Consider the following 19868-nt stretch of genomic DNA (forward strand, 5'->3'; position numbering starts at 1 on the left):
GAGCCCCCTTCTACACCCCAAACACTTCATCCCCAGCCCCACCCCACCACCCCAGAGCCCTCATCCCCGCCCCGCACACCCCCACACTGTGCAATATATGGAAACTGTTAAACACTTACTGTTTCCAGTCCATTCTTACATTATTTTAAAAATATATATATATCAGCTTAAAAGGCAGGTCAGGGGCGGGACTTGGACCCATTCTGGGCACCACCAAAAATTATACAAACCTGCCACCCCTGTCTGCAATGGAAGGCAGCAGATGAAATGGAGTAAGGCTCAGGGATCCTGTGAAAGGTACAATGGCACCATGGTATGGAGGGCAAAGGAAGGTCCCCAGGAGTCAGTGCAGGGTTCAGAGAGTGGTGAGACAGATGGCATCTTGGCATACGACTGGGTGCCTAGGACCTATTCCTAGTGTAATTCAGCTGTTTTTATGCTTCAGCATCTTCTTTTTTTTTAAAAGTAGAGAGGAAGGGAGAGCCATAAGAGATCTGGTGGGAACATCTGTATTTCCCAATATGTGCAGGGAGCAGACACACTACAAGGAATCAGCAGAAGCATTGTTAGTAGCTACCGAGCAGGCTTGGTAGCTGCTTGAAGCTAGTATAGACACCACCATTAAGGGTAGCCAATCAGCGCTCAAGAGGTGGGGCTGGGGATTGGAGAAAGGTTTATAGTGGGTTTAGCCAGAGGGTGGACAGTAACTTAAATGTGAGTCCTGTTAGGGTCTTAAGCCTATTACATCTTGGCTCCAGGTGAGTCTCATTCCAGTCTCTATTTCATAGGGAAGTCCTTGTAAAAATAACATATGATCCACTGGGGTGCATTTTATAGGCCTAGAGGGAGCACTGAGTGGGGATTTTTGTCATCATTTAGAGCAGTGTTTCCCAAAGTTGGAGATGTAACCTCCTACCCCATAGCATGGGGGTATGTGTGTGTGTGTGTGACAGACCAGCCGAGAATGGGGGCATGGAACAGTGGTAGTGAAAGTTTCCTGTGTGCTGCCCTGCTAACAGGGTTGAGCAAATGGTCTTTTTGGTTTTTTTTTTAATGTTGACTCCGCTATTAAAAGTTTGGGAACTGCTGCCGTAGAGGCTGCTGAGGCTACGGATGTTAGATTTAGCTATTAGCCCGTTGTTTAAATTGCGATTCTCTCCTAACTAATGGGGCCCAGAACAGAAGCAAAGCTCAATCGGAAGAGGTCTGTAAATCTCTTATCTGATTTACCTGGGATTATAGGGGGGAGGGGTAGTGCCCTTTAGAGTGGGACTGGAGCCTAGTAGAAATCTAGGGGCTGGACATTTTATGTGCTGATGTCTCCGATCTGTGACATTTTAGTGACAAGCAAGAATGTCTGTCTGACCAAACTGTGAAGAGTGAGACATCCATTTGCAGAGGACTGAGTACTGCTAGCTAAAAGGATTCAGAGTGTGCTGGCAAGACAGAAATGTTTGGATATGACCTGACACTGCACTTTTCATGCTGGTTACAACTGAAGACGTCAGGTGGCACACATTACATGGGAGGCTATCGTATAAGCTAGGCAATTGGCTTTTAAGAAGGTCAGGGGAGTAAACACGCACACACACACTGACCTGGTCTAAAATAAAGGAGGGTGACTATTCTGCTGAAAGCTGTAAACTGATAGACATTGCACGTGCAGTAAACAGTATCTGAAATGCTAGGTGGGAGAAATACATTGGTTTAAAAAAAGCATTTCTAGCACTATGTAAAATACATTTGTCTGTCTGACAAAGAATATACTAAGCAGTCGTGCAGTATTCTTTCTCTCAAGGCAGCGCAGTGGCTTCCTGCTTTGTGTTTAAGTGGTCACGGGTTCAAATCTTAGCTAGTCCCTCACAGATGTGGTAAAAATTCTCTGCTCTGCTGCATGCTTATGAACTTGGGCAAGTCACTTAGGTCTCTGTATTCCGCATTTGTAAAATGTGGGTTAATAGCATTGCCCTACCTCCCAAGGGTGTTCTGAATATAAGTACAGTAAAAACTGTGAGGTGCTCAGACCCTGTGGTAATATCTTAAATAAGGAGAAGGTGAGAGGTGGAACTAATACTAAGAACTAAATTCAGGGTTAAACAGTCCTGGGTTTGCTCTGAAAAGCCACAGCCCTAGCTAGTTAAGCAGAAGCCCTGAAAAGGGAGAGTAAAAGCAGTTGTAATTAGCGCTGATATCCCAATTAAATTAGCTTTGCCACAGGCTCCCAGAGTCACCTTACAGTGTGTTTTATATTTGACACGTTTTATTGTCAGATGTACTCAGCACCTGTGACTCCCATTGACTTCAGCGCTCTGAAAACCAGGCCATGTCATTAGGGGCCTCACTTTAGGCCAGCAGGTATGAACAAGTAGGCCTTAGTCTGGAGTGCTTCAGTCTGCCCACCTGTGAGTCGGGAATAGTAATATTTCTCTATCAATCAGGGTGACTAAAGCTTCATTAAGATTTGTGAGGTGCTCAGATACAAGAGTGAAAATGATTGTAGAAATGCCTTTAAATTAGAGCTGGTCAAAAAATGTCAGTTTTCATGGGAAATTAAAAAAAAAAAAAAGGGGGAAGAAATAATTAATAGAGAAGGGAAAAAATTGTTCTTTTAGAAAGTAGTTTTTGATTAAAATGTTCAGATTTTGTTAAAAATAAATCAGTTTCTGATTACAAATCCTGAACATGTTTGCTGCAAAATGAAAACATTTCACAAGAAAACAAGCAAGGAAACAAAAAAATGCGTATGGTTTTTGGTTTTTTCAACTGGAAAAACTGGACCAAAATGAAAATGTTGTGGAAAATATTCATTTTAATCGAGAGGCCATCTGTTGTCTAATGGCTTGATGGGAAAAAAATTCAACCAGCTTTACTTAAATATTTATCTTTTGATATCACAGAAGACAATGAGACAACCATGTACGACCAGAACAAGGAACAAAATGACTTATCGTGGGGAAAGCATCTGATTGCAGGTGTTTATTGTCTTTCATCTCCATTTAGGAAGGATACAAGCCCAAAATATGGGTATGTTAGAGTACAGGAAATCTTTTCAAAAGAGCATCAGTAAGGGACAGGTTTTTTTATAGTGCTTAATGGGATTTTCAAAGGTGTCTAAGCAGGTAGGTGCCTTATCTTCCATGAAGTAGGTGCCTATCCTGCTTAGATGCTTTTGAAAATTCCTATGTGAATCTTTAGGAATTCTTTGAAAATCTGGCCTATACTGACTAGGGATCTGAAACACAAGTCCTGGTTGTGCAAGGTGTTCTGATGGGCAGACCCTGGGGCCTGCATAGAATCTTGCTGCTGTCAAGGCTTCACAGTGATACATGGGTCTGTCCGGTGAGCTCATTAAAGGATCAGGGCTTTGCTTATTTTAAAAAGTTTTATCCGTCACTTTTTTTACAATAGTCTTTGTTTGTAGTGAAAGGAAAAATGCAGTCTGTGACTGACTGATTATTGCTAAGTACTCACTGTGATTGAAAGGTTTGCTTCTGACAGAATACAAAGAGCAATAGGGAGAGGGAGCAATATTATAGTATGCTTTTTGCTACTGATGTTGGAATTGTGTGGCATATTCTTGCCTTTGTATGGCAAAAATAAGGGCATGTTTGTACATGTTTGTGTTTTTTTGCATCCTGGTTTGTTTTGTGTGAGAAGAAACAGCTCTGAAAGTTGAAAAGAGCGACCGAAATGAAGAAAGAGGCTGATTATGTAGTTAAACCACAAGACGAGATGCCAGAGAGGCATTGTGGTCTAGTGGGGTGAACACCCCACTGTGACTCAGCAGCTGTGGCTTCAATTCTTGGCTCTGCCACTGACCTGATGTGTGACTTGGTCAAGTCACTTAGACAGACAAAGGGTGGGAGGGCAAAGAGAGTCTGTCTGTTTCTCTCTCTTTTTGTTAAGACAATAAGCTCTTCTGGGCAGGGGTGGCCTCTTACTATGAGTTTGAATGGTATCTAGCATAATGAGACCCTAGTGCTGGTTGGGGCCTTTAGGGGTAAAATAATTGATAATAAATCAGTAGATCTGAGCTCTGGCCCTGCTTTAGCTAGGTGCTGAAACGTTAAGTGTGTGAGCAGTCTGATTTCCACGGCACTACTCTCATGCTTAAGGTTGCTGAATTGGAGCCTATGTTCCTTGCTCCACTACAACCTTTGGGTAGGTTATTCATGTAAAACCATGACATTGGGTGCCTGCCCTGCAGCACTTATTCACAGGACAAGGGTTTCTCCTAGTCCCAAATAGCTGGTAATGGTGCATGAAGGCACAGACATATCAGGAGACCAGATCCATGTCTCAAGCAGCCTGTGGTCACTGTCAGGCCTAGTGCTGACTAGTATGGGTAACGCCACTGATTTCCATTGGACTATTCAGGGTACTTCGTACTACACGTGTTACTAAACACTGGCAGGCTTTAGCCAAAGTGTCCATTCCTGGCCCCATCAAAATAAGTGGAAATTTTGTCATTAATTTGAATGGGAACAGGCTTGGGCCCCCCAAAAGGCAAATAATGATGTCAGCAAAGAATAGATCAATGTGGTGCCAGAGCAGAGCATTTTCAGCTAGACAGGTCTGAAGTTAAACACATTTTTAAGGTTGAGCAAGAAGCACAAGTAGAGAGCCCTGTCGTGTGGGTTAGCGATGGGGAGTTGGGCACATGGGTGTGGAGGAAGGTTTTGAAGGCGAGGGGGGAAGGTGTCGAATTTTTTTTCATTAAGGCTCAGATTTCTATTGCATCTTCGATTGGGCAATGATCATATACATTGTAACCCTTTGGTTTTGAGAGCGGAAATAGCTGTAAGTGGATTTCACAGCATTTGGTGCCGAATTCATGTAACTCAGCCAAATAGATATTGATATAATCACTATTAATTTGTATCACAGTAGCTCCTATAGGCCTCAACAGTGATTGGGACTGTGTTGTGTTAGGTGCTGCACAAATACAAAGTAAGAGATGGTCCGAGTTCACATGCTAAATAGACAAAACTGTCAAAAGGTGGGAGGGGAAACTGCTGCAGACTGATGCGAAGATGACTTTTTCACACCCCTGACCAGCATAGTTATGCCGGCAGAAGTCTTTAGTGTAGACCTGACTTATTCTCTCAATCTTTTTTTTTTTTTCTTTTTTTTCAGTAGCACAAAATGAATTTCTCAAAAGTTAAATGACTAAGTAAACAAATATGGAGCTATTTATTTGCGATGGTTATAGAAGTGCTGAGGTTTAATAGGGAATTTTATATTCACTGTTCACATCTGCAATCCTGCTGTGCTGGGGGAAAAAAAGACTATTTCTTTTATTTGTTCCAGCCTACCCAATAAATTAGGATGCTAATAATTCCGCTCTCAAGTTACCCCTCTGCAAAGAGTCCCAAGACAGCAGAGTCACTGTTCTCTCCAGTCCCCACACAGCAGAGTCATGACATCAGCACGGTAAACACTGGGTATTAGAAAAACAAACTTTTTGTTTCTAGGAGGAGGGGGGAAAAAAAGACATTAGCAAATGTTGTCTTCCTTCAGAACGAAAATAACACTGAGCATCGCAAGCTGAAGATGCAGCTGCGGTTCGGAGGCTTTTATTTATTTATTTATTTATTTAATCTTCTGCTGGGAGTTCAAACAATGTGTCAGTGTGATAGGCTGTCTTTTGCAGAGAGCGGCTTCTCTCTTTTTATTCTTTTTCTTTTCTTGAGGCATTTTAGTCATTCCTTCGAGAACACATAGCTCATTTGGATAAAAGCCTCTGCGGTGACATCCGGATCCCAAATGCACAAAGTTGTTTGTTTCAAAGGAATAATCTGGGAGAATTTATCGAACTGACAACCCCCCATGCCTCCCTTGTAAATTAATGAAATGGATGTTCTATGGCACTCGTTAAAAAGTAATAAATCCTATCGCTCTCCCTTTCCTTGCTTCGAAGGTGTTTTTAAAGACATGTTTTAGTCCGGAAGGTAGAAATGCTTCAGAAACTCTGTCTGCTCCCCTTTGAATCTTCATTCTCAGATGCAAGGTACTCAATTTTAGACAGGAGCCAATGTGGTTTGACAAACTGCCCTGGGAACATGGGCATGACTAGAGGTTTAGGATTTTGGTCCTAATTGTGAATTGAGGGTTAGAGCTGACACCCAATGAGATTCTTTCAACTGATTTCCATGGAAGCTGGATTGGGCCCTAGGGCCGGAGTTACAAATGTATTTAGATGCCAAAAGATGCAGATAGGAGCCTAGAGGGATTTATGTCTTAGGCACCTAACCTACTTAGGTGTTTTTGTAAATCATACTAGGTGCCTAAATTTGCTTCTCGTTATAAAATTACTCTGCACTTAATGGTAGCTGAATACCTCAGAATGCTGTGTAACTCCTGATTAAATAAGCTTTGTAGTATCCCTTTGGAATTGGTAAATGCTTTTTACCCCATTTTGCCAGGATGGGGTTAAGCTACATGCTTAATCTTGCATAGTAAATCAGTGGCAGAATTGCAAATAGAATTCAGGAGTCTAGCTCTAACACTATACCACACTCTTTCCTTCATGACTTAAATTACTAGCTTTAATGAGGGGTAGTGCAAAACCACACAGCCCTGACTAATGCCCACTAAGTGCTGACCTTCAGCAATCCTGTTCTCTCTGTGGTACTATTGTGGTATGCACAAATGGGAAGTAGGATGGGACCACCAAACTCACTGCACTCATGATGGCAGCCTGGGTTTGAACCTGGAGGTGAGAGGCTAATACACTAACTCACAAAGCCCCTAAAGCCTGATATTTTGGGGGCCCACTCTGCTTCCAAAACAGTGGGCAGTTGCATGTTGCCTTTCCCTTTACCGGAAATGGTACTGCCAGGAAGAGCACTATCATGCCAAATGAGCTGGGTTAGGGTTGCCGTATCCAAAGACTGTCGCCCCAATTAGTGGGGAATGCGCTGATTAGCCGTCCTGTGCACTGTCCACTCGGTCACACCCAGCACTTGCTCATCCCAGACTGACAGGGAGCCATGGACTGGGGAAGCATTGGAATGGCTCACCCTGTGAGCACGCTGCAATCAGAGGTGTGATTGCAGCTTTGGGAGGTGTAATCGCACTAGTTTTAATCTAGTTACCATAGTAGGAATAGCAGCGGTGCTGTCTGTATAAGCCTGCCGGGACCCTGGGTATGCTAGCCTGTGCAATGGCATCGTCACTACTATTTACTTCATGTGGTGGGGTCCAGGTAGTGGCGGATTAATGCATGGGCCCCAGCCAATTTGGGGACCTCCACCAGAGCACCAGAACCTGTGAAGAAGTGTGTGTGTGGGGGGCACACCGGTGCTGGAACTTTGGCCCCACCCCCTGCTTCTCTTCCCTCTGGGGCCACGTCCGCTGCTCCTCCTCTTTCCCCCCTGGAAGCCAGAGCCGGACTGTGGTAAGAACCGCCCAAGGAGCCACTGTGGGGATCCCTGGATCCTTCACGTGCCCTGAGCAGGGGGCTATGGTGCCCAAGAGCAGCCCCTGACCCGTGTCCCCACCACTGGGGCATGCCGCTCATGTCAGGTGGAGGGTCCAGGGCTCCCCACAGTAGCCTGGGCTCCCGGGGTAGCTCTTACCACAGCCTGGCTCCAGTTTCTGGCCTAACCAGGGGGAGAGGAGGTGCAGGGGGCAGGGCTCTGTGGCGAGCAGGCGGCTATGGCCCACTTCAGCCCCCCACCGAGAAGAGGCTGGCATTGTTAGCAGGGGCTTCACGATGGGGGAGCTGATCACCCATCAGCAGGCATGGCCCTCCCACTTTTAAAAGTGTGTGTGTGGGGGGAGGCATGGCTCCCCTGGCGCTCCCAGTTCTGGTGCTCCTAGGGTGTGGGGGGCCCAAATGTTCTTTGTGCCCAGGGCCCCAGTTCATTTTAATCTGCCTCTGGGTCCAGGTGGCTCCTTACTAGCCAGGGCAGCAGAATCTTTTTGTGGAGCAACAGGGAGTGAGGAAGAAGAGAATGAAAGGGGAAAATGGAGAGCTAGTGGGGGAAAGTGCTTGAGTGAAACAGCCCTCTGCCCTGGTTTGCTGACCACCTATTGTTGTTCTCAGGTCATCTATTCTGTAACCTGTTCTCCCCTAGCTCTAATTACTCATGGAAAGGTCTGGTAACCTTGGGGGAATATATGCAACTATCCTCCGCTTTGTCCATGTGTCGATGGCCAATATCTCAGTCTAGCAATAAGTAAAAAATAATCGTTTATCTGAAAAGGTTTCAGAACTTCCTTTTAAAAAAATAACAGGAATAATAAATCTTATAATTGCTATTGACATTTCTAGAATTGGAATTGGTCAGACAGTAGGTGGTGCTCTTAATTTTATGTCCGTATTGGACCAACACCCCACATGATTTAAAAAACAAACAAACAAACAAAAAATCATGCCCCCAACGTAACATTTGCAAATGCTCACATTGTTCACAAAGGCTGTATCTGATATCCCTTTCCCCTCTGCAACACAAACCTCTGTGTGTTTTCTCTAGTTAGATAGTGAGCTCTTTGGGGCAAGGAGTGTCTCTAATTCTGTTTGGACAGTCCCTAATGGAATGGGGCATTGATGTTGATTTGGGTCCCTAGGCACTACCACAATACAAATAATAATAATAATTAATAATAAAACTTGGCCAGTAGCCCTGATGGCTGATTCATCAGCCCCTGAAATAGCATCATGGGCCATTTATGCCCTAGGGATGTCTTGTAAATATTTCCCATCTGTAGATTTTTTTGGTGCTAGCAGTTGGGAGCCCTGGTCTGGATGGTATGCCAGCTTCCATAGGCATTTTTAACATTGTCAATTAGACCTGTTGAGAACAGGGCTAAATGCCATGATGGCTAAAACAGATGGTGGCCCCTCTGTATATCAGGATTAAGGCTGCGAGTTTGTTACGGAAGTCACGGATTCAGTGACTTTCCGTGACTTCTGCAGCGGCCAGTGTGGCTGGCTCCGGGGTTGCCCGAGCAGCTCAGGCAGCCCCTGGGCAAGTCGCATTGACTGCTGCTGGGGTAGTCTCGGTCCACCCCACCCCCCCAGCCGCAGAAGGAATTTGGGTTGGGGGCTCAGGGCTGCAGGGTGGGGTGTAGGAGAGCGTGAGAGCTCTGTGCGGCGCTTACCTTGGGCCCTTCCTGGAAGCAGTGACATGTCCCTCCCTCAGCTCCTAGCTCTCTGCGCTGCCTCTGCCCACAGGCACCACCTCTGCAGCTCCCATTGGCCATGGTTCCCGGCCAATGGGAGCTGCAGGGCTGGCAGCGCATGGAGCTAGGAGCTTAGGGAGGTACAGGTCATCACTTCTGAGAAGCCAGGTAGGGAGCCTGCCAACTCCCCCCCCCCCCCCCCCCAGCGCTAGTGGAGGTCCTGGGCAACTCCCACCTGAGCACCTGCGGCGCGCCCTGGGCCACCCGCCAAGCACCCGTGCCCGCCCCCCCAGCATCCCCTGGTTCACCTGTGCAGCCCCTGCCGCCCCCCCCCAAGCACCCGCAGCACTTCCAAGATTTAGTCAGGGGTATAGTACAAGTCATGGACAGGTCACGGGCAGTGAATTTTTGTTTACCGCCTGTGACCTCTCCATGACTTTTACTAAAAATACCTGTGATTAAAATGTAGCCGTATGCCATGTAGCCATTCATGATCAATGGAACGGGAGTCAGAGGGCAGTTGTATTAATTTAGATGCACTAAATTGGCAAAGGTGTTAACATAACCCAGTCACTGTCCAACATTAAACAGTGTTAAACAAGATCTGGGGTTTGGTATAGAGAGACCTCAGCCTACTTAGTACCATGGGAAGCACACCATTAAAAATATTTTAACCCTTTATTAAATATACACAAAAGAAGGGAAAATAGTTAAAGCATTTGAAATGTGAAGTATTAAGTAAGGCCTTCATTTTAATAACGTTTCTTGTTCCCTTTCCCTTTAGCTGGAGAGAGTTTATGAAGGGAAAAATCCCCCTGTTTGACAGTCTCTTAGATGGTATCAAAGCTGGTAATACCTGTCCTTTTGGATAAAAGAGAAGAAATTAGTTGAGATGAGCTGTAGCTGTTGTTGTTACTGCTGCTGTTAAAGTCCGATCCAATTTCATCCCAGCTGGTGGCTGGGATTCAGTTGGAGCCAGCAGAGGTGGCCCGGTCTGGTCAGGCCATCCCTTAGGAATAGGAAGATGAAGGTCCGGGGTCCGAGGAGATGGGTGTGGTATCTATGATAGTGAAGCTTGTGTCAGTAGCCTGTCTGTTCTTCTATATTCTCCTCCCAATGTCTTTTTTTTTTTTTTTTTTTTTTAAGGACCCACAAAGGGAGTGATGGGTGAAATAGCCCATCCCCTCATTATTTTGTCCACCAGCTAGGCCTAATAGCCAACACACCAATTTCGGTTCGTTAATTTCCCGTTTCACATCCTCTGTTTTTTACCAAGCATGATTTCAACATAATCCTTAAATTACATCAATATGGCCTTTTTGGTTTGGACTAACTTAGTTCCTCTGTCTGGTTCTCTTGCACCTGTTTATAACATTCATTATTGAAAACAGCTTGACCTATTTTCCATCAACATTTGTTGTTGTATCATCTTATACACTTTTTTACAATTAGGCTTGCAGTTAGGGTGAATTTGTCAGCCCAATTATCACAACAGGGCACATCTTCCCTGGAGGGACTGTTATTGAGGGGACAGCAGGGGAACAGGGAATGGGTGGAGTAACTCAGACACATGGACAGAGCAGTGCACATCCAGCTTCATTCATTGCTAATGAAACATAATGGCAGCATCAGAGCTGTGAGTTCATTGAAGTAAAGTAGCTGACGGCGTGAGCCAAGAACCGTGATGGGAAAACTGAAAGCCCGCTTTGCAAGAGATGGACATTGTGTTCACCAACAACGGACCCCAGTCTGCTTCAGAAGAATTCAAAGAATGTGCACGCAGATGGGCATTTGACCACCACACCACCTCCTCACCATGCCCGTAGAATTAAGAAGGTGGAGTCAGCTGTGAAAACAGCTAAGAGACCATTACACAAGGCTCTTTCCTATGGTTCAGACCCCATACACACAGGGGGGCCAAAACAGTCCAGCACAAGCACTGGTGGGACAAAGGTCCAAAACCCTGTTACCAATGAGGGATGGGGATGGGGACACCACTGAGAGTGCCAACCATCAGAGAAAGCAGGCGCTAGAGTACAACAGCTGAGCCAAGAGCCTTGGGTGTGAGGGATCCAGCCATTAGAGAGAGACCAGGAGTTGTGAATGTGCAGTGGCACCTAGGTCAGATGAGATGAGTACACAAAAGGGACAAGTGATCCGAAGGAAGAGGAGATGCCTAGGAGCCAGCAGACACAACATCCACAGGGAGCCAACAAAGATCATCACGGAATGGAGAGGCAGAGAGCCATCCGGAGGCCAAACACACAGGGAGACTCCAGAGAGAGTGAGTGTTAGCTAGAGACAGGTTGGGAGTGGGGGGGTGGAGAGAGAGAGACAGAGTTCATTCCTGGTGTGGTCACCTGTAGAGGAGATCAAGCTATATCATGCTATATAACTCAGCTATGTGCTAGCAACCTCTGGCCAAAGGGACACTGGGTAGGGATCTGGGCGTCATTTTTTGTTTGTTTGTTTTAAATGTTTATATTAAAATGTTCTGTAAAATAGGGAAGATGTATCTGTGAAACTGGAGTCAGAGAGCCATGTTCCCCAGAGAGCCTCTTATTGAGGGAACAGGTGGGAGTTAGGCTGGGAGCAACTCAGCCGCATATTACACTTGTTCAGCTTCACTATTACTAATGAAACCCTCTGCAGTAGGGCTCCCAATGTGACTTACACCATGGGTGGGGAGCCAATGTTAGCAATAGTGGGAAATATTTAGAAAATTTCCCTAGTGTAGGCAGGGACTAGGCCACAGGGAAGACTAATAGCCTTCCGGTTAAGGCATAGGACTGACTGGTTGACTTTATCTTACCAGGGCTTGTGAGGCTCCATTCATCAGTGAGTACTTTGAGATCTGTGAATGCAAGGTGCTACTGAAGTGCAAAACATTATTATTTTAAAGCAGCAGGGTTTAGCTTTCTCTCCTTCTGTACTTCTTGCTTCAGGCTTGAAATGCACCTTATTTGACTGAACTGTGCACTGCAAGATGGGCTGCAGGAAACAGAAAGGCTTAAGTGTATTTAACTTGTATCAGAAATGGATAGAAACAAGGATTGGGAAGATGCCGTTGATGTGCATTTAAGCTCTTCCTTTGAAACCACAAATGCTGATTTCTTTCTTTCTTTTTTCCTTTAAGTCATCTCGCATTATCCCTGCAAAAAGTAGTTTGTGGCATTTCCCAAGAATCAAATAGAATTAAGGACTAGCTGTAAATACCTTAAAGATAAAGGGTGGATTCTGATGCCTGGCCCAAGGGAGTCATTGCAGAGTGCTGTGGGTTTCTTCCATTTATTCTTCTCTCACAGTGTCTTGCAAGGCATGATTGTGTGAGTATGGGAGGGGGCAGGAGGGAAAGGAAAAATGCAGACCAATTTTCATGCAATAGAACATGTTGTTACAGATTAGCCCACAGTGAGTGCAACAGGATAGCAGGATCCTTATTGAATAAATGAGATTAGGTGGTAGAAGTAGGGTGAATTTCTTATCATTGCACATGGGTTATTTGATAATTGCATTTTAAGTCTTCCCAGTGAAAAATGCATTTAGCATGGAGGGGAAAAAATGTACTTTAAAAAACAAACTCAAATGGAAGGGATTGTACTAAATATCTGACTCTTCCTACCAATTAGCTTTTGAATGCTAAAGCCACACCATGGCAAGTACCAAAAACTGAGTGTGCTCTCAACAGTTGAGATGTCTCCACCAGGGCCAGCTCTAGGTTTTTTGCTGCCCCAAGCAAAAACATTTTTGGCTGCCCCCCCCCCAAGCCCACCAGTGCCCCCCCCCCCCGCACTCCCTGCCGCCCCAGCACTGGGCTCTCTCTTCCCCCCCCTGCACCCCCTGCCACCCCAGCACTGGGCTCCCCCCCAAACGTGGGATCCGCTACCAGCACACGGCGGCCAAGCCCTGGCCCAGCTGTGACTCTGTCCCCATGCGGGTGGAACTGCTGGGCGGTGCGGAGTGGAAGGACTTCCAGGTGGCAGTGCGGCTGCGGGGCGGCGCGGAGAACACGGCCCCTCCCTGGGCTTTGCGGCGCTGCGGGTGGCCAAGGTGGATCAGTTTGTGCTCACTGCTCTCACCCCTGACATGCTGGCAGCCGAGGACCTGTAGAGCCCCCCGGACCTGCTGCTCTTCAGCCTCACCGCGCCCTGGCCCAGCCCCGGCGGGCGGGAAGGCGAGGATCTCCGGCTGCGGGGCTACCTGCTCAGCACCGACGAGCCCAGCCAGCCACTCACCTCTTCACACACTCCGGGAGCCCCTCTCGCTGCTGCCACAGCCCGGACTTGGCTCCAGGGGACCCCGCTTCCCTCCCTCCCCGGCTCCTCACACACTCTGGGCAGGGCTGCCCAGAGAATTCAGGGGGCCTGGGGCGAAGCAATTTTGGGGGCCCCTTCCATTAAAAAAAAGTTGCAATACTATAGTAACATTTATTTGGAAATGTAAAAAATAACTAGTGAAATAGATTCAAAAATTAATTTGTAATAATTTGAAAATACACTAAATACATTATTTAAAAACATTAAATGCTTTAATGGTATGTCTACATTTGCAATTACATAATGGGCTGTCGCTGGGTGATGGTGATGGTTGGTGCCAATGGGCTGTCGCTGCCTAGGAATGGTGCTGCTGTTGCCCAGGGCTGGGTGGGGAGCTGGGCTCTGGGTTGGGGGGTACCTGGCTCACAGGGGCTGGGCTCAGGGCTGTGGGGAGATAGGGTCAGAGGGGTGTCCAGCTCAGAGGGGCTGGGCTCGGCGCTGGGGGTCAGGGCTGTGGGGGATGGGGTCAGGGGGTGTCTGGCTCAGAGGGGCGGGGCTTGGAGCTGGGGGTCAGGGTTGTGGGGGATGGGGTCAGGGGGTACCCGGCTTAGAGGGGCTGAGCTCAGAGCTGGGGGTCAGGGCTGTGGGGGATGGGGTCTCGGGTGCCCCGGCCCCTTACCATGCCGCTTACCCCTCTCCCAAACATCGCTGCAGCCGCCTGGTGTCTCCAGCGGGGCCTGAGTTCCCGCCGCTCGGCCGCAGCTTGCAGCCCCGCCCCCTTACCGTCTGAGATGCCGGGGGATGGGGGAAGACGGAGGCGGGGGGAGCCTTGGAGTCACATACCCGCTTCTCTCCCTCCGCACTCCTCACACACTCCGGGAGCCCCTCTAGCCACCGCCGCAGCCTGGGCTGCAGCGGCCGCGAGAGGGGCTCCCGGAGTGGGGGGGTGGGAAGGGAAGGGAAGCGGCGCCCGGGGTGCAGGGAGGGAGATGGGGTCCTGCTGCCGCGCCGAGTCTCCCCAGGGCAGTGCTGTACAGGGTGTCGCCAGGCTGGGCAGGGGACGCGGTTCCCAGCTCCCGCAGGCAGGGCGAGTGGCTGGGCCAGGGCCGGCTCCTGGCAATGCCGCCCCAAGCAAAAAAATAAAAAATAAAAAAGGGAGGCCAGAATGCCGCCTCTTAGAAAGTGCCGCCCCAAGCACGTGCTTGGAGGGCTGGTGCCTAGAGCCGGCCCTGGTCTCCACTGAAGGTAGGCTTTGTGTGTATCCATGATTTTTTTTTTTTTTTTTTTTTTTCAAAAAAAGAAAAGACAACTAAGCAAATAAAATAGAAACTATCACCTTTCTTACTCAATTTTACCCATCGTTAGAAAAACTCCTACATATTCAAGATTGTCACTCAGGGTACATCTACACTGCAGCTGGGAGTGTGCTTCCCAGCGCGAGTGGCCAGACACATGCTAGCTTTGCATGAGCTTGTGTGGTAAAGATACCAGCGTAACTCAGGGATAGGATGCGTGGTGGCTTGGGCTAGCTGCCTGAGTATCTACCCAGGGGGTACGGGTGGGTTTGTACTCAGGTGGCTAGCGAGTGTGTTTCTATCTACTCGGGCTGGGAAGTACGCTCCCAATCGCAGTGTAGACATACCCTAAGAGAGGTTAAGACATAGGGTTGGGACCCAGGAGTCCTGAGTTCAATACCCTCTTCTGCCATAGACCGTGTTTCTGCACCTCAATTTCCCAGCAGCAAATTGAGGATAACATTTTTCTCCCACCCTTTGTCTGTCTCGTCTATCTCCATTGTAAGCTTGTTGGGTCAGGGGCTGTCCTTATGATGTGCACAAATAGTGCCGAGCACAATAGGCCCCTGATCTTCTTGGAGGTGCTACTGCAATGCAAATAATAATAATAATAATCAGTGCTGGGCCGTTGACAAGGATGAACCTATCTATCTAAGAACGTAAAGGCTATAACAGGGTTCCAAAAAGAATTAGATAAATTCATGGAGGTTACGTCCATCAGTGGCTATTAGCCAGGATGGGTAGAGATGGTGTCTTTAGCCTCTGTTTGCCAGAAGCTGGGAATGGGCAACAGAGGATGGATCACTTGATTACCTGTTCTGTTCATTTCCCTCTGAAGCACCTGCCATTGGACACTGTCGGAAAACAGGAAACTGGGCCAGATGGACCTTTGGTCTGACCCAATATGGCCGTTCTTATAAATATCCTCCATCATCCACGTGCAATATCCTGGACAAACCTCATTGAAATAATTTTAAGAATCTTATGAACTCATTGGATTAAAAATGCAAATGTTTATGGGTCAATTGTGGTATTGTGTGTAACTTGTCTAGAAGACCTGATTTATTTAAACCTTGGGAAGTCTTGTGAGCTTCAGAGGACTATTTGAAACAATGGGCCAAGACAAGAACGAACTTTTAAAGTTAAATTGGTTTTGCAGGAAATCTCTAGGGGGAGGTGTATGCAATTACACCTACTCTGGTTATGCAAGAACTCAGCCTTTTAAAGCTTCCTTTTGAGCCACCTTTTGTCTGCTGATTACCTGTTAGGAGGAGGACATGTAAAAAAAACCCCAAACTCTATAAAGAAAGGCCTTACAGACTGACATTCTTTTTTTTTTTTTGAGCAAAAGGAGTGATACATAGGTCAGGTCAGGAAAACTCCTGTGTGGGAACTGAAGGACTGTTCACTTAGGCAGTCTGTCTTTGCTGGGGAATTCACAGTGTAGGCAGGGAGCTGTGTAGCCTGGAAATACCTGTCATATCTCTGCCCAAGAGAGGTGATAGCTGAGAAGCTGGGGACCTTGAGTGGGTACCCTTGTTGGAGCGTAGAGCAGGAATACAGGCGCAGTAGCCCTGAACTGAGACAACCCATCGTATCTGAACATCCTGCCAATATTCACATATTTATCCTCGTAATACCTCTGAGAGTTAGGGAAATATGACTATTCCTATTTTACAGATGGAGACTGAGACACGGAGAATTTTTCATCCTGGGGGCCTAAAGATAGACTCCTACATTCATTGTTAGCCTCTAAATAGCAGTAGCCTGATGATTCAGGGTACTGAACACCACTTCTACTGACTTCTGTAGCATTTATGGATACTCAGCACTTCTGAAAATCAGGCAACCTTTAATTAAGAGCCGAAAGCTGGATTTCAAACCCTGGTTGTAGATAGATACACAGGCTAACGTTTTCAAACTCAAGTCACTTGCCTGTAGTCACACAGGAATACTAGCAGAGCCAGGAATTAAATCCACATCTCTGGTTTAATACTGTCAACCCCTTAGTGTGTACTCTTGCTCCCCAATATGTGAATCAGAACTGCTCAGCTGTGCATCCTTGGCCCTCTAGCTCTAAGAGGGATTCTCTTTCAGCGCATGCAGTAGGGGCTGGGGCTTTGGAGCTGAAAATGGTGAATTCTATCCTGACTTGCCATGAAGTTCTGAGTAGCCAGCATATCCTACACTCTGATTAACATGGATGCAATTACTTCTCACAAAAATGTGGCTTTTTGGCCTGGTCTAAGCTGACTGGAGAAAGCACCTTAATCCACATTAGCCTGAATCAGTTCAGCTAACTGATGCTCCTCACCCCACCCCCGTAGCCAGGTCCTAAAATGCTGATGCAAAAAACATGCTAGCTTTCCTTGCCAATAAAATCAGCAGGATGATGATCATCACAGTCACATGGTCCATGTCCTTTGATCTGAAATTTGTCATAGTGCATTACGGTTCAGAAAACGTTGACTCTGTCTTTCAGCTGGAGTATTAAAGCTGACGACAGACGCCAGCTCTTGCAGCTCCGTTGAGGTCTCTGGAGTGAGCAGGAATGTGAACAGTCACATTTTGTCTGCTAATAAAAAAAATTCCCAACATACTCTTCAGAAAACTTCTTTAATGGTGGTGTATCCAGCTGTAAAGATCTACTCTGGCTCTCAGCAATGATCAGCAGACAGGATCGGGTCAATCACTAAATTAGCAATGCTGCCACAGATTTCCTTTGTGACCTCGGGGAAGTCTCTTAGGCTGGTATTTCCAAAAGAATCTTTGTCAGTTAAGTGCCCAAATCCCAGTGATATTCAATGGGAGCTGGGTGCCTAATTCCCTTATCTTCCTTTGTACCTCCACTTCCCATCTGTACAATAGGGAAGATACTTCTTCCTTTGTCTTGTCTATTTAGATTAGGGCAGGGGCTGTCTCTGTGGCTGTGTACAGCACCTAGCGCAACAGGGCACCAGTGTAGGTTCTAGTACTAAAAAGAATAGAGATCTATTAGGTAACTGAAAACCATTTCAAGAGAAGTGGCTTGAGATGCTTATAAGCTGAATTGGCAAAGCATTAAGAAAGCATATTGCAAATAGGACTTTGCCATCTCTGTCATCTATAAGAAAGTGTTTTGCTTGATATCCCTTGAGAGGGCACCTGGATCATACCCCTCCCCCATCTCAGTCTCTCCCCAGGGATATCAGTCAGGAAAGTGGCAGGTGAGAACTGCCTGATGAGGAAGGGAGAGACTCAGGGAGAAACAGAGCAGAGGAAAGCTAGTGCTGAGAGCCAGTGGGAAGGACAAAGGGTAAAGTATAGTTGTTGGTGAGGACTGGCTGGAACTGGGGAACCCCTGCCGAGTTATGAGACAGCATGTGCAGAGGCCACTATGAACAAGGGGAAGAACCTGCCTCATTGGGGAAACCCAAGCCCAAAAAAAGAGGGTTGATCTTGGAAGGGAGAATCACAGGAGTTGAAATAGGATTCACAGGCATGGAGGTCTGGGTGAATGGAACCCTCAGGGGAGTTCTCTCTCAGGAAACCCAACTTGGGGCTCCTGGAGAAAAGTCATGGGAGAAAAAAATGAATCTGGGAGCTCTCAGACAGCTGGCTTAGAGAATGGAGTCCTGGAACAATAGCAGAAAGAATCTGGGACAGACTGGAGCTGGACGCTCAGGAAGGGGGTGCTTGAGGTAGGGGACACCTCATTACAGAGGGCTAGGGGAAAAGAGCATTTCACACTGATCAACAGCCACCTCTCTAGCTGACAGGCCCTTTAATGCAGTGGCATTTGGTTCTTCTCTGCATGAAGGATAGTGGGGACAGAGGGTTGGGGATTCAGATACATGGTGAAGAATCTCTAAAGATGACCTGCAATGGAGTTATTAAACTATTGGCATTGTGCCATTTTTAGCTTCTCTACAATATATAAAGAAGGTCTGAAAGAAGTTTGTTTTAGGTTTTCTCACTTTTTTTTATTCTTTTTTAAAATTTATTTTAAGAGTATCGATCCATACCCCTGAACGACGCCATTAAACCAACCTAACCTCCAGTGTAGACAAGGACTCCCGTCAACGATCCTACCTAGGTGGAGTACCGACGCTAGCTGCAGAACCCCTCCTGTCGGAGTAAGTAGCATCTTCACTGAGTGCTGCAGCTCAAATTGTAGATAAGCCCTGAGATTCTCCAGCCACATGTGCTGTGAGCTCCTGCACTCTGGCTATCCTGTCTCTCATTGGTAATCAGGCTTTGGGGATACGTATGTGTTTACACAATCAGACTAAAAATTGCTTCCCTTCCCCATTGCTCCTTTTACGGGCCTGGCCTTCACAAGGAGAAAAAAGTGTGCTCTTAACCTGTGTTAGCTCACTGAAGATTAGTCTCTAACTTGATGTGCTAACTCATGTGAAAACTACAACCTGCCAGTGTTGTCTAGGATTTTACCTCAAATTAAAAACATGTTGTTTTGGGTTTTTTTTTTTTTTTGGTCTTGTTCTTTTTTTCTTTTTCTGGTGATGTCACAAAGCCTTTAGCTCTTCAGTCACCAGAGAGACTTCCAAGATAGACAAGATGTGTGTTTCCAATGTTCTAATGTAGACAAACGAAAGCATGGGGGGGGGGGGGAAGCACTTTTGGACAAAAGCTTTTCTGGCCTTCTCTATTACAAAGAAACCAAAAAGGGCAGAAGCCTATGGTTCTTCCTCCCCCACCCTTCCTCCAACCCTTAGTTGGTCACCTTTAAGGACCAGGCAGGAACTCTGAGTACCTCAGAAAACCATATAACTTATGTTAACTCTGTAGTGGATGTGGACATGCTACTTCATTCTGAGAAAATAACCTTCAGACAATGAGTTAGTTGTGGCCTTTGTCCTTCAGCTTTGCAGTTAGTGCTTGTGTCAAGCAGCGCCCCTAAGGCATCATTTGATTAAATATTATAATGTTGTCTCCTTTGGAGTAAGAGAATCCTTTTTCTTCTTAGGCTCATTCCTTCGTTATATTGAGATTGATAGCCTGTTTCAAAGGATAATCTATGACACGATGATGTAATGCTATATGATGAAATTGGAGCTCTATTCCTGAATCTTGTCCTTCAGCCCACTCTTGCACACACAGAGACCTCAAGATATTAAACCAACAAAAAGTGTCCAAACACAACTCAGCTACAATGATATACACTGCTAGAAACTCTCTCCTGTGCTAT

General features: G+C 46.6%; 1 long non-coding RNA gene across 1 annotated transcript in view; it reads left to right on the forward strand.

Moving 5' to 3' along the window:
- LOC128824876 (uncharacterized) overlaps positions 1-19868 on the forward strand; it is a 189177-nt gene that overhangs the window by 38077 nt on the left and 131232 nt on the right. The window contains exon 2 of the long non-coding RNA XR_008442535.1: positions 18670-18795. This is a non-coding gene — a long non-coding RNA (uncharacterized LOC128824876). The remainder of the gene's footprint in view (positions 1-18669; positions 18796-19868) is intronic.

Source organism: Malaclemys terrapin, chromosome 16 (assembly GCF_027887155.1).
Source record: "Malaclemys terrapin pileata isolate rMalTer1 chromosome 16, rMalTer1.hap1, whole genome shotgun sequence".
Taxonomy (NCBI): Eukaryota; Metazoa; Chordata; order Testudines; family Emydidae; genus Malaclemys; species Malaclemys terrapin.